The 17,382-nt window shown below is 45.5% G+C and overlaps 1 long non-coding RNA gene across 2 annotated transcripts in view; it reads right to left on the bottom strand.

Moving 5' to 3' along the window:
* Positions 1–235: 235 nt before the first annotated feature.
* LOC128347092 (uncharacterized) overlaps positions 236–17,382 on the bottom strand; it is a 31,313-nt gene continuing 14,166 nt past the window's right edge. The window contains exons 4-5 of one of the 2 annotated variants that reach the window (XR_008317387.1): positions 8,258–8,360; positions 236–741 (exon numbers count right to left, since the gene is read on the bottom strand). This is a non-coding gene — a long non-coding RNA (uncharacterized LOC128347092). The remainder of the gene's footprint in view (positions 742–8,257; positions 8,361–17,382) is intronic. The other variant, XR_008317386.1, reaches the window with a different exon arrangement.

Below are 17,382 nucleotides of genomic sequence, written 5' to 3'. Positions count from 1 at the left end.
TGTTGGTACCCTTAGAGCTCATTGAAAACGTATTGTAGGCTTCCAGAAAAGCGATTAAATGAAAAGCAATTGTCCCATATACCTGCATGCCTTTGATATGTCATCAAGTAAAGCAAAGCAAGTATGAAAAGAGATATAATATTGCTTATTCTACAAAGATATTCTAAAGTGGCCTGGAAACATTTGTTGATACCCCTAGAAAAGATAATAAATAATTAGATTAGAGTGATTTTTCAAATAAGCTGTTTTCTTTCATTTCATCACACACGTCTCCAATCGTGCAATCAGTCATTCAGCCTATTTAAATGGAGAAAAGTAGTCACTCTGCTGTTTGGTATCATTGTGTGTCCCAGAGAAAACAACATGAACATGGACCAGAGAAAGCAAAGGAGAGAGTTGTCTGAGGAGATTAGAAAGAAAATTATAGACAAGCATGTTAAAGGCAAAGGCCATAAGACCATCTCCAAGCAGTTTGATATTCCTGTGACAACAGTTGCAAATATTATTAAGAAGTTCCAGCTCCATGGGACTATAGCCAACCTCCCTGGATGCAGCTGCAAGAGGAAAATCAACTCCAGAATGGGCAGAAGGATAGTGAGAATGGTAGACAAAAAGCCAAGGACAACTTCCAAAGAGATACAAGCTGAACTCCAAGGTCAAGGTCCATCAGTGGCTGATCGCACCATCCGTTGCTTTTTGAGTGACAGTGGGCTCAATGGAAGAAGACCCAGGAAGACTCCACTGTTGAAAAAAAACACATAGAAAAGCCAGAATGGAATTTGCTAAAATGCATATTGACAAGCCACAATGCTTCTGGGAGAATGTCCTTCGGACAGATGAAACAAAATTGGAGCTTTTTGGCAAGTCACATCAGCTCTATGTCTACAGACAAAAAAATGAAGCTTTCAAAAAGAACACCATACCTACTGTGAAACATGGAGGAGGCTCGGTTATGTTTTGGGGCTGCTTTGCTGCATTTGGCACGTGGTGCCTTGAGTCTGTGCAGGGAACAATGATATCCCAAGACTATCAAGATATTCTGCAGTGAAACGTACTGCTCAGTGTCAGAAAGCTCTGTCTCAGTTGCAGGTCATGGATCCTCCAACAGGATAATGACACAAAATACACAGCTAAAAGCATTCAAGAATGGCTAAGGACAAAACATTGGACTATTCTGAAGTGACCTTCTATGAGCCCTGATTTGAATCCTATTGAACATCTATGGAAAGAACTGAAACATGTAGTCTGGAAAAAGCACCTTTCAAACCTGACGCAGCTGGAGCAGTTTGCTCAGGAAGAGTAGGCCAAACTACCTGTTGAGAGGTGCAGAAGTCTCACTGAGAGCTACAGGAATTGCTTGTTTGCAGTGATTGCCTCTAAAGATTGTGCAACAAAATATTAGGTTAAGAGTCCCATCATTTTTGTCCATGCCATTTTCATTTGTGTTATTATTTGAACTATTCTGTTGCATCAACACTCTAAAGCAAAGTCTGATTTTTGTTAAATGCGGAATAAACAATGATGGTTGCCAATTACTTTTTTCAGTTTCAAGTTATTTCAGAGACAATTGTGGGTTCTTCTTTTTCATGGAGGAGTACCAACGCATTTGTCCATATGTGTATACTTTAAGGCAGTAGTTCCCAGCCTGGGTCCATCCAGATGTTGCTGAACTACAACTCCCAGCATACCCAGCGACAGTTTATTATGGCTGGGGATGCTGAGAGTTGTAGTTCAGCAACCTCTGGAGGAAGCCAGGTTGGGAACCACTGCTCTAAGGGATGCAGTGAGGAAAGAGAAGACTCAAGTCAAAAGACCGTACTCCAAATATCTCATATATATTTTCCTGTTATCAGAATTGACACAAGGAAAATTTCACTATGTGAAAGCAGAGATGGCACTGTTCTGTGAGAAGATTGTACCACCTCAGACAATGAATGTTACAACTGTCTCTTACATTTCAAAGGACTGGTTTCCATGCACATACATCCAGAGGTGTATCTAGGGAAAATAGTGCCTAGGGCAAGCACTGAAATTGCACTCCCTGTCCAAACATCTGACACCCATCTTTCAGATAACTTTACCATAATATCAGCTGAAAAATACAAGTCAAGCTCGTTAATCTTTTAATATTTCAAAAACTATTTAGCAGGGGATGTAACCAGACCAAAAAATGCTCGAAAACTACAAATTTCAGTATGCTGGGGCTCATTAAATACCCAAATACTATGTGGAGGTGTACTTGGAAAACTAAACAGAAGTGCCTGTCTAATTCTCTACTATGCATTGTAGCATCACTATTACATAAGTTTTAAAAATAAATGGAGAATTTGACTTTTCCCAGATACTAGGGCCTTGCAGAGGCCATTTGAGCATGCGTGGTGGCCATTTTGTTTTCAGTGGCCATTAAAAAAATTTTCATTTTAAAAAATGGCACCCCCCTTCAAGTGGCACCCAGGGCACGTGCCCTGCCTGCCCTACCCTAGATATGCCCCTGCATACATCACTTGAGTTTTCAACATTTGCTGATTCACAGCTATATGTATGGACCAGCTCTAGTCTTGTACTTGTCATGATTGATGGATTGGGCTGTAGCTCAGTGGTAGAGCTCTTGCTTTGCATGCAGAAGATCATGGATTCAATCCCTGGCATCTCCAGGTAGTGCTGGAAAAGACATCTCTCACAATCTCCCCAAAATTGCAGCAGATGCAGAGCTGTGTAGACAATACTGAGTTAGGTGGTATAAGGCAGTCTCCTATGTTCATGTGATGATGATATGGAAGTTCTACCTATTGCATTATATCTGCAGTGGCCCATTCACAAGTACAGTGTAAGTCACCACTGGATGATACAGTCCTCAAATGATACATGCAAACCAACCCTAAGCAGCTGGATCTCACAATATCATCACTCCAGCTGCTCCATTAGCACCCCTATGGAAAATGCATACCTTGTTCCCCATACTGTACAGCAGCTCAGAACAACACCCTGCATCTCATGGAGGCTTCAGTCTTTCCTGATTCCTAGGGGTCAGGACTCCAAACTTATTTTCCTAAGATCAGATAGGGACCAACTGTACATCAGGGCCTAAGGAGGCAGCTGCTACTCCTTGCCTGCTGCAACATTTGTTCCTTGTCTCACCAATCAATACAGCAGTAATTGAAATTCTCCCCAATCAAAGTTTCTGTCCTCTGTTATCAGTGAGGTGTGGGGTATGCTTCATTCCTTTGCCTTCTTGCTGCTCTGAAACTTAGAGAGCAATGTCATTGCATTTAAAACTCTCTTATATAGGAGAAAATAGGAGGCTGCAGCACAATGGGAGGAAGGAAAATAGACTGAGAAGTAAGAGCACTAGACTAATATCTTGCTATTAGTCCCCCAAGGCATCCTGGTGGAAGTCACAGCAGAGACCGACAAGGTGCTATGATTATTGCACCAGAAATGGTGGCATTCATTCATATATATATTTTTTTTTCATTAGCACTTCAACTCTGGCTTGGGATGTCTCCAGATGTTAGTTTCATACATACATGTATACCACATGTTTTTTTGCCCAATTGGCACTCATAGCAATATACAAGACAGTTAAAAGCCAACATACACTTCAAATACACTTTTTAAGCCTAGTTCCCTTAAGGAGAGTAAGCTTATGAGATCACCCAGCTCTGTGTAACATTAGAACCAGGGATCGTCCCATGAAATTGATTGCCAGGAAATTTAGGACCAACAAACAGAAGTACTTTTTCACAAAATGCATAATCAACTTGTGGATTTCTCTGCCATAAGGTGTGGTGACAGCTAACAACCAGGATGGCTTTAAGAGGGGTTTGGTTAACTACTTGGAGGAGAGGTCTATTAACGGCTATTGTTGGAGGGCTATAGGCCACCTCCATCCTCAAAGGCAGGATGCCTCTGAATACGAGTTGCAGGGGAGTAACAGCAGGAGAGAGGGCGTGCCCACAACTCCTGCCTGTAGGCTTCCAGTGGGCCACTGTGGGCCACTTCCGGTGGGCCACTGTGTGAAACAAGATGCTGGACTAGATGGGCCATGGGCCTGATCCAGTAGGGCTGTTCTTATGTTTGTGTGTGTGCATGCACATGGAAGTACATGCACGCAAGCATGCATGTGTGTGTTCCTCCTATCAACTTCGCAATGCCTGGACTGATTTTAACCAAATTTGGTACAGTTGTAGGGACACATGGGGACACTTCAACGGCATAGTTTGTGATGATGTCATCCACCCCAATTCAAGATGGCATATCTGTAAATGTTTGAGGTGCAAGTGGGCTAACTTGTAAAGATGGTAATTATCAATTAGGATTATAGTGAAAGGGAAATTAGTTCTTACCAAACTTCTTGCTAAAAAGTCAGAAAACAACTACGATGACTCAGCTAAAATGAGAATAACCCCATCAGCAGCAGGTCTATCCAAACTCAATGGATCCCTGCAAAAGCTTTCTTAAGTTCATGGTAACAGATACACAGGGAGGGAGCCATCCTATGTTCAGGAGTTCCAGACAGTGGGTGCCACTTCAGAAAAGGCTCTGCCAGGTGCTGACTGTGATGTTGTTTGGTAAATGGTAAACCATTTACCACTCTGCTCTACTCAGGTGAGCAGAGGCTCACCTGAGGATCAAAGGGTGTGGAGGTACAAAACTCCTTCTCTGGGTAGAGGTGTGCAGGCAACAAGTGAGGATTCACAGATGCTTCCAAAAAAATGAACTTGTGGATTTGCCTTCTATCAAGTCAGAGCACTGGTCAGTTAATCGAGTTTAGGATTGTTTATACCAAGAGTGGCCAACCTGAGGTTCTCCAGCTGTTGTTGGACTATAACTCCCATTACCCCCAGCTGCCATTGGTCTACATCAGTGATTCTCAAACTTGGGTCCTCAGGTGTTATTGGACTTCAACTCCCATAATCCCCAACCAAAGGCCACTGAGGCTGGGGATTATGGGAGTTGAAGTCCAATAACACCTGAGGACCCAAGTTTGAGAATCCCTGGTCTACATTGACCAGTAGAGTGGCTTTCCGCAGATTTCTGTGCCTGAATGTAACAGAAATTGCATCTGGGGCCTTTGGCATGTCAGATTGAAGCTCTATCACAGCTATCCCCGCTGCTGCACCTGCACGTTTTTCTAAAATGCAAATGAATGTGGCTCCACTGTGCTGAACCCAGTTGCCTTTCCTTGAACATCTGGAAAGATACATGTTCTATTTTGAATATTCATTAGCAGACATTCAGATTTGATTGGCATGCATCGAGCACCTGGATTTTCCAACTCTGTTTCAGCTAGTGGTTCCAAACAAGCTGTTGAAAAATAGGTCACTGTCATTCCACAATTTTCTCTGTAAGCTATTAAGGCCTAACTACACATTCGAAGGGGATATGTGGTTGCTGGCCATTCATGTCTCTCTCCTCCCATGAATCTCTCTGGTGTAACATTTGGTGAAAAATGGGTGACACAACGCCTTTGCATTCAATATTTCCATGGCCTCTGCAAGAAGCAACCAATGAATCAGAGCAGGATTTGGGAAATGCTGGACATGATGACTCCCCTGCTAATTGGACAAAGATGGACCTTTTTGAAGTGGTTGTTCTCTCCTTTTTAGCAGGGGGAGGGCCATTATCTCTATTCAGCTCAGCAGGACATCCTTCCCAGTGGCAAATTGCTGCTGTGTGTTTCTTTTTAGATTGTGATCCCTTTTGTGACAGGGAACCATCTCATTTATTTACTATTTATTTTTCTCTGTAAACCACTTTAAGAACCTTTTCACTGGCAAGCAATATATGAACTCCAATGTCATGTTGTACCTTCTTTTTACCAGAGCAGCTCCTCTTTGGTAGGACATTCAAGGCAGAGATCATCTGCATATTCTACTTCTCTTTCCCCTAAAGAAGAGGCTGTCCAACCACCGACCCTCTTTTCCTACCCACTACAAAATGGATCAGGATCCCTGCTCTGACCATAACTGTTTGACTCCCAGGAGAGAGGGTGGGCTCCTAGCCCTTCTGGGACTCCAGAATGACTGGGTCAGCACCAAAAAAAAAAAAAAAAGGTCAGCCTCAGGAAAAGCCAGGGGAGGAGATTAGTTTGTCACCTGAGTCCTCCTCCTGACTTGCTACATTCAGCCAGTTGCCTCACCTAGAGAACTCCTGTCTCCTATACTCAGAAGCAGCTCCTCCTCATCAGTTGCCTTGTCCTTAAATACCCCAGTGCAGAACTGACAGGGCTTAAAGCCTACTTCCAGCCCCACCCCACCCCTTCCTGAACTTGCTTCCTGTTCCTGCCAGACCCAACTCAGTTGTCTCCCTGGAGCTGTTTCTTGCAGCTCTCCCTGCCTTGTCCTCTCAGGTCCACTGGGATCTGACAAGCCTGGACCCTTCTCATCCTTACTGCCTCCTGAAGGGAATGAAAGCCCTACAGTAGGGATGCCACACCCTTCTCCAGACTCCACAGGGCCAGAGGCGTATCTAGGGGTGGGGCAGGCAGGGCACGTGCCCCGGGTGCCACTTAAAGGGGGGCGCCATTTTTAAAAATTATTTTTTAAAAATAAAATGGCCACCAAAAACAAAATGACCACCACACATGCTCAAATGGCCTCTGTGAGGCCTTAGGCCATGGCCATTTTGTTTTTGGTGGCCATTTATATATATATATATATATATATATATATATATATATATATATATATATATATTTAAAAATGGCCACTGCACATGTTCAAATGGTCCCTGTGAGGCCGTAGACCTTGCAAGGCCTCAAAGAGGCCATTTGAGCATGCCTAGCAGCCTCCAAAATGGCCAGCACACCGATCTTTGCTGGCCCAAACAGGTCCAAAAACCAGCCTGGGACCTTTACAGACCCCCCCCATAGCCTTTAGGAAGCCCCCCAAAGGGGCTACAGGTAATTTTTTTTATTTAACATAATATGTCAGTGTACACATATTCAGTTTGGCACTATTTACAGAGAATCAGAGCTTGTGAATACTGAGCTGAAGCTTATGAGCTAGGATTGTATTCATTTGCTCTTTGCTTCTTGTAATAATTGAGTTAAATGTGATGTCTTAATAATATGGCTATTAATGGTGAGCTTGTCTTTGAATCAGTGTGAAATCCAAAGTATTAAGGCCACTGGGAGTTTCTTGCTCTCTTTCTCTCATTTTAACTGTCTTTCTGAAATACTAGAATATATTCCAAGTAAACACAGTTTACTCTGCATATCCTTTAATTATTTTCAGAGTATCTGGAAAAAGTCAAATTCTCCATTGATTTTTAAAACTTATGTAATAGTGATGCTACAATGAATAGTAGAGAATTAGACAGGCACTTCTGTTTAGTTTTCTAAGTACACCTCCACACAGTATATGGGTGTTTCATGAGCCCCAGCATACTGATATTTGTAGTTTTCCAGCATTTTTTGGTCTGGCTATATCCACTGCTAAATAGTTTTTGAAATATTAAAAGATTAACGAGCTTGACTTGTATTTTTCAGCTGATATTATAGTAAAATTATCTGAAAGATGGGTGTTGGATGTTTGGACGGGGGCGCAATTTCAGTGCTTGCCCTAGGCGCTATTTCCCCTAGATATGCCTCTGATTGGCTGCTATTTTGCAGGGTTGTTGAAAGGTGTGAGGGGTCAAGCTAGGCTAAGCCCATGCTGTGGCAGGTACAGTGTGGATTATCAGAACAGTGTAGGGCTGATGAGCACCTTAGGCATGCGTCTGGCAAAAAGGAGCCCTGATCAGCCCCTAGATGCTGCATGGTTCAGGGAGTTCTGGCTTGGACTTGCTTTAATCTGTTGAAGCATTGCCTCTCTGAAAGGCTTGACGGCTTTGGGAGGATGATGCTTCGGGCAGAAGCCTGATATTCGTTCGGCTTGCAAGGGCACTTTCCACCTTAGGGCAATGGGGCTGCCTGGAGCCAAGGTGTGATGCTCATGGCATCTTAGGCTGGGCTTGCACCACTGGTGGCAAGTCCCTAGTTACCACACAATATGGGGGTGGAAAGACCATTGCCTTCCACTTTAAGTGTAATCAATAAAGTTGTGGCACTTTATTGCCATAGTTCATTTCTTGTGTCTTCATTTGTCAGGCTGTGTAATCTAGAGAGCAATTTGTATAACCTCTCTATGGTTGCACCCGTTTTTCAGCTAGCTTCAGCTGCAAAACACTCTTCTGCCTCCCTCCCTCCAAATTTTTTTTAAAATGGCTGTATTTCAGACACTCACAGCTGCAAAGTAGTTGCCTCAGATCCTACCTCCTGCAGGTGAATTGCCCATTCAGGAAACCATCCGCAGTCATTAAGGAACAGAGCATTCTTTTGTCCAGGCCCTGGCCACTCAGTCACAGTGATCAAGACACTGAAAGTCACAAAATATAGAACTAATTCCTCTGTTGAAGAGCTGGCTCAGATGACAATGGGCCTGCTTTTGCTGGACATGAAGTACTTTTCTGAACCTATTGATTGCTTTTCCTTTGTATCTGATGCTCTCCTTGAGTTGGCCTCTTTCAAGAGTCTGTAGGGCCTTGACTCCACAGCAAGGCCTGAACCTAGGACATGTCAACTGAGTATTCTGCTTGCATTGTGTAGAACACTTCTAAGCTCTGGCCCCAAAGGGAAACTACAGGAAAAGCAGCAACGAATCTTCTCAACAGCAAGAGGCCATGTCACTGCCCAATGAGGCAATTGCTTTGAGGTCAGGCTTGGTCACTGCCCTGAGCAGCAAGAAGCCATAACTCTCCACATTTGCCTTCCTAATATGAACATAGGAAGCTGCCTTATGCTGAGCCAGTCAGCCAGACCATTGGTCCAGCTAGCTCAGTATTGTCTACACTGACTGGCTGGGTAGCTCTCCAAAGTTTCAGGAGAGAGCTTTCCCAGCCCTACCTGGAGATGCCAGGGATTGAAAGTGGGACCTTATGCAGACACTCTCCTACTGGGTTACAGACCCATTCCCTAAGGGAAATATCTTACAGCAGAGAGTGCTCACATGTAGTCACCCATCCAAATGCAAATCAAGGTGAACCCTGCTTAGCAAAGAAGCCAATGCATGATCACTACCACAAGACTTGCTCTTTGCCTCTTTCAGCTTGAAAGCAGTTGAGTCTATCTCCTCTCTGCTGCCTCCACTGCTTCCTATCCCATCACTTCTCCCAGTCATGAAAATATCCCATTGCAGGAATTGGAGTTTCTGCAGTGGTGCCCTCCAAAGGACCAGTGCACGAGTCCCCCTCTATTTGGTGGTTAGGCCTGCTCTCGCAACCTAATGTGTCTTTTTCAGCTCACCTGCAGAGGAGACGAATCAGTACCTTCTGTGTCTCATTAGGAACCCACCATACTTATCTCTGCTGTCTAGGATGGAGCTGCTTTGGCTCATATGCACAGGGACTGATGGATTGGGAAGACCTGAGCTATTCCTGCTAGACACATACTCTTAATCTTCTCCTTGTCTTTCCCCCCTTTTTTTATAATGAAACTCCTAATGATTCTGGCAAGATTTGCTGCTTCCCATCACAGCCAGTCACAATGTCTGATTAAAATCCCTCGGAGGCTTCTTGTCCACCTTAGGTGATTTATATGTAAATTAAGCCACTTTTTATAAAGTGTTGCCACAGAAGCATTGTGTAGACTCAGAGAGGAAGCCTGTCCCAGAGAGTTTACATTCGAAATGTGGGGCATCAGACAGACAGACATCTCCTTGATAGGGGTGGGGGTAACCAATGCCTAATTGCTATAGGTGAAGCTTGGCAGCAGAAATTATTAAGGCCCTTAAGAAACAGACCTTCCAGCAATGGTTTACTTTCATAGATTTGTAGCCTGCCATTTGATCAAATGATCTGCAAGGCTGCTTACAACAGAGTAAGTAAAGTAACAGTGGTGTGCACAGAACCAGCTGGTCTGGGTCAGTTTGAGTCTGGATCCAGACCAGGACAGTTTGGTCAGTCACCCCTTCGAACCCCCCTGGTTCGGTTTGGACTGGTCCGGGAGGGGGGTTCACAAAATCTTACTTACACCTTCTGGGGGAGTTGTTAGAGGTGGCGGGGGTGTGTGGCATCTGCGGAGGTTCCCCCTCCCCCCTGCCAGCCTCCCTTGATGCCCATACCAACCAACTCTTTGGCCTGTTTGGGCCTTTCCCCTCTGGTGCGGTGGCCATTTTGGAGGCTGCCACACCTGCACAATTGGCCTCTGTGTGACCCAGGCCACATAGAGGCCAATTGCGCAGGCGTGGCGGCCTCCAAAATGGCCGTACACCAGAGGGGTAAGGCCCGAATGGTCCAAAGAGCCGGCTGGCCCATATGGGGATCAAGGGAGGCCAGCGGGGGGAGGGAGAACCTCCGCAGACACACACACCCCACCACCACCTCCAACAACTCCTCCAGAGGGGGTAAGTAATAAAAAATTTTTTTTAAAAAAAAAATGTCTGCAAACCCCCCGAACAGTTGGGAGGTGTTTGGTCTGGGGTCGGACTGAACAGGGGATGGTTCGGTTCAACCCCAAATGATTGAATCTGTTTGCACACCCCTAAAGTAAAGTTGTGCCCTCAGGTTGGTGTCTACTCTTGGCGACCACAGAGCAATGTGGTTTTCTTGGTAGGAGGGATTTACCAATGCCTCCTCCTGCACAGTGTGAGATGATGCCTTTCAGTACCTTCCTATATTGCTGCTGCCCAATATAGGTGTTTCTCATATTCTGGGAAACATACCAGTGGGGATTCAAACCAGCAACTTCTTGCTCGCTAGGCAAGTCATTTCCCCATGGTACCTTTAAGTGGCTTTACAACAGAGTAAAACAGTGCAAAACCCTACCCAGCATGCTTTAGACCAGGGCTTCTCAAATGTGGGTCCCCAGATGTTGACTACAACTCCCATCATCCCCAGCCACAATGGTCGAAGGGCTTGTGAAGCCTTGACTTCGGCCTCTGGCTGATAGCAGAAGCCAGAATGGCTGCCCTCTTGCTACCATAGAGCAACTGGCCATTGAAGCAGAGAGTTCTTTGTGGCAGGGAAGGGGAAAGTGAGGTATTTATAGCTGCTCCTTCTTTGGCCAATGGATGGGGCCAGGCTGGTCTTTCTCTTGCAGTGACATTCTGGCTGGGAGGCAGTGGGTACAACCTCCCATTGAGCCAAACTTGGTCCTCAGGCTGGTGGAGGAGGCTGGAGTGATGTTCCCTCACTACTATAAAAGATCCAGTCCTTTCCTGCTACAGGACCACCAAAGACCAATTTGCCCTGTGGGAAGAAATCCAGGAGAGGGGCGGCCGATAAAGACAGTAGCAGATGCAGCAGTAGTAGCTGCTGCAGCTGGGCTGGTTTAGTTTAGTTTTTGTGTCTACGTTTTTTTTTTTTAATGTATCCATTTGCATTTTGTTTATATTCAGAGTCACTTGGGGGAATTCTGGTTGTGAAGCAGGACACAAGTCTACTAAATAAATGGGCGGATGAATAAGCAAGCAAGCAGGTATAGTCCTGATCAGTCCCATGGATGTGAGGCCACTGTGAACTCCATGCAAGAGCAAGATATAAATATATGGGGGTGGAAGGGGGCAGGTTCAGACCAATTATTCACTTAACCCGGTCTTGAAGAATACACTCTTCCTTGCTTCTCTGCCTCTGACTCAATCATTCACTTTCTTCACTGAGAAGTTCAGATCAGAAGTGTCAGGTTTACTGATGAAACCTGCACGACTCCCAGTGTTTTGGGAAGAGGCACTCCAATCAAAGTTCATAGCTCTCTCTGAGAAATAATCAACAGCTGGGGTTTCCAGACCTGGCTCCCTAGATGTTGTTGTACTACAACACCCATCATCTGAAGCCACAATGACCATGGATGATGGGAGTTGTAGTCCAACAATATCTGGGGACCCAAGACTGAGAACCCCAGATCTACAGTGCCTCTCTTTGAACCTGAACCTTGTGCAAAAGCTTCAGAACTTCAGTCCATTTTCAATGTCACTCTCAGCTGGCTGTCTTGGTCCTTCTTCTGTATGAAGGGCTCCGGAATGAAGCTGACACCAGATCATTCTGAAGCACCATTGACACAGATCTCCCCTAAAACTTGTCATTCTAATGGTCATTTTCTTTTCCAAAAATAACACCCCCCCCAACTGTCCCTGTGTATAAATTAACCAGGACACACAAGCACAGTCCCCACTGACAAGACTTCAAACAAGATGAATACTCAAAGAAAGCTCCCCCACACCCATCTCTATTCCATCCCTTAGTCTCAAGGCAGATGGGGAAGGGGAAGGGAAGAATGGAAGTAGGAGAGTAAAAGAGGACGCAAGAAAAAGCCCCAAGACCCTGCATTTTCTCTCAACATTTTCCATTTCTTTTGCCGGCAAGCAAACCCCTGGATAATATATTACTTTTTCATCAGTGGACAAAGATTATACCCAGGACAGTTCTCGGCTCAGTTCTCTGGCTTGATCCAGCCAGAGTAAGCACCCTGCAGTTCCCTCATTTTAGGGTTCCCTTTTTGCTGTTTTTATCATTTTCGTCTTTCTCAGCTCACCACACCCATGGCTTCTGTGTCTGATTACAGGCTCCGGTGTATGATTGAATGGCCTTGCAGACTAGCTTCAGAACCAGCAATCAGCCCCCTGGTGCAATGCCATGGGCTACATGAGCAGATCCAGTAATTGCAGCACTAGCCTTTCCTGCAGCCTTTAACTTTTTTAAAATCTGTGAAATAAGTAGGGCTGGCATCAGGGTCAGCCAAGCTAGGCCATGGCCAAGAACCCATAGCCAGGTCCTTTGTTCCTAGACAGTACCCAACCTCTGAGTGGCAACTCCCTCATTATCCTCTCCTGCCCTCCCTATCCTTCAGGGTCCTCTGCACTATCTCAGGGGTCTCTAGATGGGCTTCATCTATTCGTGGATAGGGAGGGTGGAAGAAAAAGACAACTGAGCAAGTTGAACTGTCACTGGCTGTGACAAAATCCCCTTCCCTTTGCTACCCTCTAAAATATCTATGAGCTTAAACTTCTTCTTTAACCATATAATGTATCTCCTCAGTAGGTTTTGGTCATGGCACGGAACCACTTCAAAAAAGTAATATTATTGTTTCTTTTGCTTTCTCTTCAACTGCATAATAATATACAGACATTTATATCTCAGCTACTTTCCAGATAGGGCTCTGGTTTCAGCTGAGAGAATCCAGCCACTCCCCTTATTAGAGTCCAACTACCAATTTCCCCATTTAATTCAAAATTACTTCTTTACAACTCTCTGGCCACATCCATGAATGGGGATGGCATCGACATGTGTGTGTGTGTTAGGAATTTCAAACCACCCAGCCCTATTGAGGCTTACCTTGGCAACAGCAGTGTCCCAGAGACCCATGCTATGTTTGTCATGTGATAATAGACAGTAATGTGTCTATTACTGTGCCTGAGTCATTTGAATGTTGGCTGGGTGATTAAAGAGCTGCTCTGAGGGGTGTGTAGTTTGGATCTCAGACCTGACCCCTCCTTTTCTTTACCTCCAGATTCAGAGGTAGTATGCCTCTGAATACCAGTTGTAGGGGAGCAATGTTGGGAGAGGAGTATGCCTTCATCTCCTTCTTGTAAATCTCCCAAAGGCATCTGTGAGAAACAGGATGCTGGACTAGATAGGCCTTTGGTCTGATCCAGTAGGTGTTGTGTGTGTCTGTTTTTAATGTAATGTGTAGTCCTGAAAGCCATTGGATCTTTCAGAAGGATATGGTAGTTGGCTCCTATTACAGATAATGACCGAGTGTATTGGTGAGTGCCAGATGCATACACAGTCAAGAAGAGGAGGGAAAACACATCTCTGTTATGGCCTCTGTGGATACACTTCCTCATAGAACCCAATCATGGGAGGATTATGCTATAAATTAATTCTCAAGGATCTGTGTTATAAATATGTTAAGGGACTTAATTGCTTTGGGTGGTACTGATCAAACTTCTCATACCTGGATTGTGCTGATGTCACAATGAGGCTAAAAAGCAGAGGTCTCATTGGCTGAGAGATGCTGACATCATAGATAGGTTGTACAGCAGAGGGAGCTCAGGGGCAGAGGGCCCAGAACTAAGGCTTCAGAGCAGAGTATGTAGCAGGCAGGCCAAGAAACCGGAGCTTGAGGAAAGAGTAAGTAGAAGAGAAAGAAGCCTAAGGAGGAAGGAAGAGTCATGTAGGGAACAATAATTTAAGGAAGAATGAGGATGTCTCCTAAATCTCATATCACATTTTTTGTAGTATTATTTCATTAAGCAGCTGACAGGTAGTGTTGTGATTCCCCCCCCCCCCCCAGTCCTATGTGAAGTAATTGATTGAAAAAACCTGTTTAAAGATTCACATTTCCTTGGCAGAACCAAAATGCTTCTCTCATTGGCTGAGGTGATTATGACATCAATGCTGCTCAGTCTCCCTGCAGCCTTCTGATATGTGTGGGAGGACAAACTTAGTTGTGTGGATTGGTTTTGTGATTATTAAAAATGACTGAAAGGGGATTTATAAAAGGAAATTCAAGAAATCTGCCATTTGTAGATTCCTGCATGATCACAAATTTCTTTGCTAGTAATGAAGATGTTGGAGTGTAGATGAGGGGAATGAAGACAACAAGGTCTTCTGTTTCTGTCAGGGCTGGTGAAATCTGCCCCCAGGGAATGAGAAATATCTTGAAAATATAGGCAACCATTATTACACTTGAGTGATTCCTTATGTCTCTGATGTGGATAGGGAAACAGATTCAGTCACATAAGCTTTGGCTCCCTGGCTGTGACAGTGGCCTCTTCCTTCATTTTACCTCAGAACTGTTAGGCCTCAGTGCTCCTATATGGCTTTTACAACCCTCCAACCTTGTACCTCATAAACAGGAGTTCCTTGCTAAGTTCCTTGTAAGGGTCAGAGGGCCCAGGACTGTTAGGCATGATTGGCAAACACCCAATTGGTGCGACTTTACCTATCATATGAGCATACCTGCCAATGTGTCCCTATTTTCCCATTCTAGGGACATGTTGGAAGGTATGTATAAGGATGGTAAAACAAAAGAAAACAAAACAAAGCAAGAGGCCATTGTTATATAGAAGCAGCAACACTAAAACTGCCAAGCACTTAAAGCCTATGTGAAAGAACGGACCCAATCTACATCAGAGACGTGAGATAAAAACCATTCAAATATAAGAATGGTTGCTCTTTATTTTCAAAAGATTTCTATTTCCAGAGGTGGGGCAGGTGAAGGTGGAGGGGCAGATTTCACTAGCCCTGATATAAATTCTTCTTAGCTGTTACTAGGGCAAAAGCCCCAAACAGCAGGAAATAAGCACTATTCACCTCCCTTCTCCACACAGTTGCTTTCTCCTGACCTTTTTTTTTTTTTTTAAGGCAGAGAAAAATCAAGTAAAAATAACTTCCCTTATACTGGCATGCCATATAAGAGGATGATTTTGTGGGGAGAAGAAATTGAGTTATAAAACTAGCTTCTTATTTTTTATTATAAAAAAATAATAATCTTGTGGCCTTCACTCCCCTCATCTCCAGTCCTATAAAACTGTTTAGCCCCACACTTCTCTGCACAAGCCTATCACCTCTCTGCTTTCTCCACGTGAAGGAAAGCCGGAAATGGGCTGTGCAGTCCCTTGGAAGAAGGGAGGGGAGCTGGAAGGAGCTAGCCCCCCCATCCCAGTAAAAGGTGGAGCTCTCACCACCTCGCCCCCCTCCCGCAGCAGCCACCATTGCCACGTCCCATCCCACCCTTCTTGGGTCATGGAAACTCTTTAGGTAAATGGGCTCTCCCCTCCTCACCCCACCTCCCTACAAGTAGTGTCATCATTGCACAGTGGTGATGGGGTTTTTTTTACATAAAAGGGGGGACTTTCTCCTTGCCCCCTGCCCTCACAGCAGCCATGCCCCATCCCACTGCCGGCAGCAGCGGGGCTCTGGGGAGCCCCCCGCCACAACATTTGGAAGGCCCCTGGTAGCAGGAGGCCATGGACCAAATCCCCAAGGTCCATGGCTAAGAACGCCTCCGGGAAGCAAATAAGAATTCTCCACTGGAACAAGGGTAAGATAAGAAGGATAGAGGAGAGATCTAATGTGAGGCAGAGGAAGTAGTAGGTCTAGGAAAAGAGGAGCAGAAGCATGCTCCACAGGAATGAAAGGCCAGAAGGGGGAAGCTGAGGGTATTGATCATGAGTGACTGGTCATGTGTATTGATGAATGCCAAATGCGTGCACAACCAAGAGGAAATAGGGCTTTGTGTCCTATAGAAATCTACTTCCCACATGCTTACTGGGGCATAAATGCCAGTGAACTTAGTGGGATTTACTTCTAAGTAAACACGTGTAAGATCATGTGGATACATCCTGGATACATCCTGGGGACGAGGGGGAGAAAGGTTCGAGGGTCCGGCTGCTGTTTCCTCCCTCCCTCCCCCCTCCACCACTCGGATTCTACATCTGGCCCCTCTGGGTTTGTTTTCCATCTTGCCCTGACGAGGAGCTGCCTGCCAGCCTGCTGTCTTCAGAAAGCCTGACAACCAACACCTGTGTCGGCCAACAGTCCTTTGTGGCAGAGGGGGCTGTTGGGAAGCTTTAGAGACATAAATACTGCTGAAGACATGCTGGAGGCGTGGCCGGCGGCGTGGCCAGCGGCCTGCCTGTAGGCGGCCGCCGAAGCCGGCTGCCAAAGGGGGCCAGCCTTTGGGGATGGGCCTTCGGGGGTGGAGTTGAGGGCTGGGGGATGGTTCTTTTGTGGGTGGGTGGAGTTTTTGGGACAAGTGCTGTTTTTATTGCCCTGAGTTGTGCCAGGCCTAGTTGCTGAGATGTGTTTGGGCTTTCCTGAGGATGATGATGCAGGGGGCGCGCCTGGCAGCCTTGGGGCAGCTATTGCTGTAGCGGTGGGGAACAGAAGAATTGGCGCTGGCAGAACAGCTGGCCGTTACAGGGGAAGAGAAATTAGTAATTTAGTAACTATTTCTACTTCCAACTGTTCTGACAACTCTCAGGCCTTGGGGAGCCTACTACCCACCAACTACCCACAGAGCCTGACCTTGCTCCTTTGTAATGCCAGGTCAGTTCAAAATAAGACCGAAATTGTTCATGATTTAATCGTGGATGAGGGAGCTGACCTGGCATCTATAACTGAGACCTGGTTGGGGGAAGCGAGTGGCCCAGTGTGGGCTCAGCTTCTCCCTCCAGGTTATTCTGTTGTGGAGCAGGTTAGGGGAAGTGGGCAGTGGGGTGGAGTGGCTGTGGTCCATAAAAATACTATCTCCCTTACCAGGGCCCCTGTGAGACAGTTGACCTATATTGAGTGTGTATTCTTGAGGCTGGGAACTAGGGATAGATTGGGGATTCTGTTGGTGTACCGTTCACCCCGCTGCCCAACTGACTCCCTAACTGAGCTGACGGAGCTGGTCAC

Source organism: Hemicordylus capensis, chromosome 2 (genome assembly GCF_027244095.1).
Source record: "Hemicordylus capensis ecotype Gifberg chromosome 2, rHemCap1.1.pri, whole genome shotgun sequence".
Lineage (NCBI taxonomy): Eukaryota > Metazoa > Chordata > Lepidosauria > Squamata > Cordylidae > Hemicordylus > Hemicordylus capensis.
The sequence above is the reverse complement of the archived record's forward strand: the minus strand, read 5'-3'. Positions and strand labels throughout refer to the sequence as shown.